The 6,519-nt window shown below is 64.7% G+C and overlaps 1 protein-coding gene across 2 annotated transcripts in view; it reads left to right on the top strand.

The window, feature by feature from the left end:
* Positions 1–6,519, top strand: part of AGO2 (argonaute 2, RISC catalytic component) — a 53,024-nt gene that overhangs the window by 862 nt on the left and 45,643 nt on the right. The gene's annotated exons all lie outside the window — the stretch shown is intronic.

Here is a 6,519-nt window from a genome sequence, read left to right as displayed (position 1 = left end):
CTGCCCGGGTCGAGCGCTGCGGCTCCGTGGACTGCGCGGGTCTCTGGTACCTGCAGCCGGCGGAGCAGGTGCTCCCGCCTGCGTGCTGCGTGCTGCGTGCTGCGTGCTGCGTGCTGCGTGCTGCGTGCTGCGTGCTGCGTGCTGCGTGCTGCGTGCTGCGTGCTGCGTGCTGCGTGCTGCGTGCTGCGTGCTGCGTGCTGCGTGCTGCGTGCTGCGTGCTGCGTGCTGCGTGCTGCGTGCTGCGTGCTGCGTGCTGCGTGCTGCGTGCTGCGTGCTGCGTGCTGCGTGCTGCGTGCTGCGTGCTGCGTGCTGCGTGCTGCGTGCTGCGTGCTGCGTGCTGCGTGCTGCGTGCTGCGTGCTGCGTGCTGCGTGCTGCGTGCTGCGTGCTGCGTGCTGCGTGCTGCGTGCTGCGTGCTGCGTGCTGCGTGCTGCGTGCTGCGTGCTGCGTGCTGCGTGCTGCGTGCTGCGTGCTGCGTGCTGCGTGCTGCGTGCTGCGTGCTGCGTGCTGCGTGCTGCGTGCTGCGTGCTGCGTGCTGCGTGCTGCGTGCTGCGTGCTGCGTGCTGCGTGCTGCGTGCTGCGTGCTGCGTGCTGCGTGCTGCGTGCTGCGTGCTGCGTGCTGCGTGCTGCGTGCTGCGTGCTGCGTGCTGCGTGCTGCGTGCTGCGTGCTGCGTGCTGCGTGCTGCGTGCTGCGTGCTGCGTGCTGCGTGCTGCGTGCTGCGTGGGAGGGGCCTGCGGTCATTTCAACACAGGCTGCTGCGAGTGTGTTGGACGCACGGTCCAGCCAACTCGGTGGCCGTCCGCCGGACCTGCTTGTGTAGGCAGCACGTGGGTCCCGTGAGCGGCAGCCACGTGTCCTGGTTTTCGCAGGAAGGTGCCAGTCACACAGCACCTGCTTCCTCGTCTGTCCCCTGCAGCACATGGCGAAGGCCAGTGCGGGAGACACACACCTGGGTGGCGGCCCTGCCCAGCCACCGCCCGGCCAAGGGACCCTGACGAGTCATCGACCCCAGAGCCTCCCAGTCTTCCTCACGGGGACGTCCAGAAGCCTAAAGGAGCTGACGTCCCCACCAGGAGTGGCTGGGTGACCCGCCCTGAGCTGTTTCTGTCACTGTCTTTTGCCCAAGAGAATAGAAATGACTCTAGGAGGAAACTGGACGCACAGTTGTGAACGGATGCCCGCGCCGAGGTGCGAGGCTCGGCAGCGGCCTCGTGGTATTGGGGTGGTACATCGTCCTGGTCCCGCTGAGACTGGGCGCTGGTGGGCCGGGCTCACGTCCTGCAGGAGAGCCTCGCGCTCCTACCCAGACCCCCAGCGAGCCGGTGGCAGCAGAGCCGCCAGTGACATACGGAGCCTTCAGGCCCCTTGCGGTCACCAGAGCCGCTCACTTCAGAGCCAGGCTGTTCGTTTATTTAACGACTGTGGTTTAGATTTTTCTTAAGGAACATTTAAGTCACACAGAGCTTTTGTTTTCGAAGGTCACAGAACTCATCATGAGACGTGGTGGAAGGAGCGGTCGGGTTGGGGGTGGCGACAGGAAGCGGGCATTCTGCCCTTCTAGGAAGTCTGAGTGCTGCCTTCCCCCGGCTGAGCCCCCAGCCCTGTCTCGGTGGTGGCGTGTCCCCAGCACCCGCCTACAGCCGGGCTCGCAGTCGATGACTCAGAGCAGGTTGGAGGGGGAAGGGCGAGTCACTCCCCCCCACACACACCCCCGGTTTCCAAGGTGACTTCCGGCTCCCAGTTCTGTGATTTAGTGCATAGTACGTGTCACCTGTGGTCAAGGCTGTCGTCTTGCCTGATGGCACGGGCTGGCGCCTGGCTGGTCGCACAGGGACACATGATGGCAGTTGCAGTAAGAGGCCGGCCGGTGGGGGCTGTCGTCTGCCCGTTAGGTTCCAGGTCCGTGCGCCTGGCCTCACGTGTCACGCAGCTTTTTAAAATTCATTTCCATGTGCTAAGTGTTGAGGGACCAGCAGCGGGGAAGCGTCCCTGGACAGCTGTGCTCGTCTGCTCGCTGCCCACGCTGGGTGGCGGCGGGCGTGCCCGTGACCGCCGCTCTCTTCCCGTGGGGCTGGGACGGTTGAAGCAGCAGGCGATGCCGTCACAGGCCTTATCAAGATGTCTGGCTTCCGAGTCCTGACTCCGAGCCTGCGTGGTAGGCGAGTCTGGAGAGCCGGTTGTCATGGCAGCTGGTACATCGTGAGCTCACATCACATTAGGGCCGGGCGTTCGCAGGGCGGCCATGGAGACAGAAGCCCCAGCATCGGAACTGCCAGGCGTGGTGCTGTCTGCGGGGCTGTCCCTCCTGGCCCGCCCACCTCCCGGCGGCCACAGGAACCAGGGAGGCCGTGTGACGTTACCAGCGGCTGAGGCCTCATCTCCTCTGCTCCGAGACCAGGCCCCTGGGTCCATGGAGAGCAGGCGTTGTGGGGTCACGAACCCCTCTGTCTGTCTAGCGAAGCTTATGGTTGGAACCTTTCCAGAGTATTTTTAAGGCACAGAACAAAATGCATAGGATGACGAGCCTGGTCCCTGTCGAGACACCGTCACAGAAACACCAAACAAACGGGTGACAAGCGCTGAAAAGGCGTCCTCATCACATTTAAGAACAAGGGACAGCAGAGGTCTAATAAATGCACTTTTGAAATAGCGGTGCGTTTACAGTGTACTTCGCGGTGTCCGTGCCGCTGTCCCGCGCCGTGAGAGTCGCCTGTTTTCCACGGGTCACAGGGTTTGCGAACACTGCTACGTTTCCCTTAGAGGTTAGTCCAAGGTCGCAGCCCCCTGAGCTCTGCATGGGTCCCAGGTTAAGATCTCCTGCCTCACAGGTACGTAGGGGACCGCCACCACCACCCTCAGGGCGGTGGGCGGGGCACTTTGACACTAGGGCCATTGCCTGGTCAGGACTGGTCCTGGGACACGCGGTGACCGGATTTGTGCCTCAGGAAGCCAGACCAGCTGCCCAGGTGAGGGCCGCGGTGGAGGGTGGGACGGAGGATGGACTATGGCTCTGTCTTGGCAGCAACACCGTGAACTCCAGACTCACCTGCCGAATTTGCGTGTCGTGCCCCCTGAGGCAGAGACAGGCCGTGGGGTCACTTGTTTCCCAAGGGCCATTAGCACGTCAGAAAGGACGGTCACATGACCCTGGTGAAACCAGCACAGTAGGGGTGGGGCATGGGAGGCAGGCCGAGAAGCGGGAGCAGCATCTGATCACCGCGGGGCTTGGTCTCCCCACGCAGCGGCTCCCGGGTCCTTGCAGTGGGCGGCTGGGATGGCCAGGGTGGGAGCGACAGATGCGGACAGGTAGTCCCCTCCCCGCCCTGGAAGGCACACCCCGTGTAGTCACTTGGACACTGGGCAGGTGACCAAAACCCAGCATTGCGGTCTATGGGACCCAGCACACGCCAAGGCTGGTTTGCTGTATGGGGGCATCAAGAGAGGCCAGTCCCCAAGCCCAGCCTTGAAATGAGAGCCCGCGGTGGCTCGGAGGCTGCTGACGTGCTGGGCAGGGCAGCAGGGAGGCAGAGGAGAAGGCAGGGCACGTCGTGTCCTTCTCCTTGGCTCTGTGGTGGGCGGGGCTTGCCAGCATCTGGGAGGCACTGTAAGCTTCTGTCCCACAGATTTTGAGGCCGGGGGTCGGGACTCAGGACCCTTGTCCCGTGCCTGCTCGTGCCGGCACCCAGCTGCCTCTCGGACCCTGAGCTCTTCAGGGGCAGGGTCGGTACAGGGCCTGGACCAGCGCTGGCCGGCCTGGGGTCAGACCTAGCAGGTCAGCCAGTCGGCCAGCTGGTCTGGAGGCTGAGACCCTGGAGGACGATGCGGCTGGGGCAGACGGGCAGACGTGGTGTCTTGAGCGCCGTGTTCAGTGTGTGGGTGGACGGGTGGGCCTGGCAGGTGGCGGTGAGAAGGTGCACAGCACGGGGGCGGTGGGTCGGCCCCGGGGGCCAGTGGGAGGCCGGTGGCGGGGCCGGGGCGGGCGTAGGGGCCCTGGCTGGCCACGGACACTGGCCCCCATGCGCCGAGAGCCTCGGGCTGACCCACGCTGTCCCTCCCAGGACGCGGGCACAGGTGCTCGTACTCAGCACAGCGTTTATTTTCTAAAGAGAAAATTAGGAAGCCGCCGAAATGGCATCGGCAGGTGACTCAGCAAGTCGCACAGTCATCGACGATGCGTTTTGAGACGCATGTGCACAGCGTACGCTGCGGCAGGAAGCGAGTGTGAACCCGGGCGACCCCACGGCACACGTGCGCGTCACGGTGCACGCGGGGAGAGCCCGGCATTTTAATGGGCAATCCCCGAGAGGTGGCGTGAGAGGCGATGTCGCTTTCTCCGTGTTCCGTGTGGCAGGTGTGAGCTTTGCAGTAAGCGTGTGCTTCGACGATGAGAGGGCTCTACATACCTCGAGTGAGCGCGGCCGCCAGTCTGCCCGCCGCCACAGGCAGAAGCAGGCGCCTTGGTGACCCGCGGGTGCCGCTGAGGCGGCCTGCAGGTGTCCAGCGAGCCCCTCCCCCGTGCTTCCGGGACGTCGGTGATGGGACGTCGGTGGTGGTGACGAGATGGTGTGCACGAGAGGTGTCTGGAAGGGGCCAGGCTACCTTCCCAGCCCTCCGAGCGCTGCCCCTGCTGTGGGCTGGGCCTCCCGGTTCCGGGCGGGAGACAAGACAGCTGGTGTGTGGTTTCAGGCCGTGTCTCTGTGTCCTGAGCCACAGACTTCACTGCGGGGTCAGAGCGTCACTCCTGGCAAGTCTGAGACTGGGCCGCGCTTAAGGCCGGACCCGCCTGTCAGGTGCCAGCTTCCCCGATGGGCTGTGGCCCTCATAGGCTCTTGGTGCCCCTGGGCCACCTTTCAGAAGTCCCTAGGTGGCCCGGCTGGGGGAGTCCCCAGCACCTGGCAGCCACAGCCTGCCCTGCCCTCCCTCCCTTCCTGTCTCCACGAAGCAGCCGAGTCTGTTTTGCCCCGCCACCCTGAAGTAAGTTGGACATAATCAGAACTCCCTGGGGAGCATCGTCAGCAGGGTTGCCGCTGGCAGTGGGCCGCCCTGCAGGAGTGTGTGGGCGGGCGCTGAGCGGCTGCAGCCCCGCCCGTCTGAGACCCTCCGGCACACCCTCACTTTTCTAGTCACCTCGGTTCCTTGTCCTGTGTGCCAGCTCTGCCCTCGTCTCCTTCCCTTACTCAGGGGTGCCGGGACGACAGTGTCCCTCTGTGAGGGCGCGGCCAAGAGATGGCGCGTGGGGGCAGGTGTCACACAGCCCTGCTCCGTGACCCTCCTGTGAAAAGCCGGTGACAGCCCAGCCACGTGAGGACCAGTAATAACAAGCTCGCCTCCCAGGGCGTCCGCTGAGAACACCGTGACTTCCTGGTTGCTATGGCCTGTGACTCACACAGGAAGCTGATTACTCATTCACCGTGTTTCCCTTTCACTGATTGAGACGTGGTTCTAAAAATGGAATTTCTAAGCACACGAGTGGAGGCATTGGCGGACACCGTGCTAGCCTCTCCGGCCCGGGAGCCCGGTCCTCAGAACTCACTCTAGTCGGGAAGCCAGACCCATCACTAGTGCTGAGGGGCCGGGCTGGCCGCTGCCATGGACGAGTCACCTCCCCCCAGCACGGCCCAGGTCCCTTTCAGCCATCACCGTCCAGGGGGCCTGGGTGAGAAAGGGCTCGGCCTGCCGTTCCTAAGGGTTTCGCCCCCACTGTGGAGGCAGGACTGGCATTTACAGAAGCAGCGAGAAACCCATTCAGAACAAAACTGAGGGCTTCGTTGCCGCAGGGGGAAAAGTGGCCGTGCCCGCTGGCCTGGCCGGGGAGGGGACACAGGCCAGGGCGTCGGGCGTCCTTGCCAGAAGGAAGAACCTGCACTTCCCCTTGATGGATGGGGAAGGCGTGGGAGGACCCTGGGGGCGGGGAGCCTGGCCGGGTTGCAGCCCCTGGTGCAGGGTGGGCATCTGGGGCGAGGTCCCTGCTGAGCCCGCCGCCTGAGCCGCGGCCGCTGGTTCATCTCGCGCCGGCCTGGGGGCGTCTCGGTCAAGTCGTCCCACAGGCCACCACCTCTGCAGCTATTGCCACTCAGGCTTTCGTTTGGTCAGCAGAGGTGGAGGGCGCCACAGGGAGCCCGTGGGCAGGGCGGTCGGCCAGGGGACAAGCACCCGCCGGGCACCCTGCCAGTGGGCTCCGCTGGGCTTCAGGCCTCCCGTCCTCTCTCCCCTCTGACATCTGTCCACTGCGTATCTGCTGTCACAGCCGCTCAGCTCCTCCTGCAGGACCAGTGACGGGAAGCGAGTTAACGGGTGGAGAGCTGGGCTTCGGGCGAGGCTGGGCTCGGAGTGGTTCCCCGCCGGCCGCGCCTGTGCCACACACGCGGGGGATTCTGGGCACCCGTGCTGTGCTCAGTGCTCTCCAGTGTGTCTGTGGCTCCTCCTCCTCGTTCTGGCACTTCACACTCGGGGCTCCCCGTGAATTATGCAGCAGACCCAGGATCTCCCAGAGGACAAAGCCTCAGCAGCTGCGTCTTCA

The sequence above is a fragment of the Pteropus alecto genome, unplaced genomic scaffold (assembly GCF_000325575.1).
Source record: "Pteropus alecto unplaced genomic scaffold, ASM32557v1 scaffold105, whole genome shotgun sequence".
NCBI lineage: Eukaryota > Metazoa > Chordata > Mammalia > Chiroptera > Pteropodidae > Pteropus > Pteropus alecto.
Note: the sequence above shows the minus strand (reverse complement) of the source record. Positions and strands in the feature narration are given on the sequence as shown.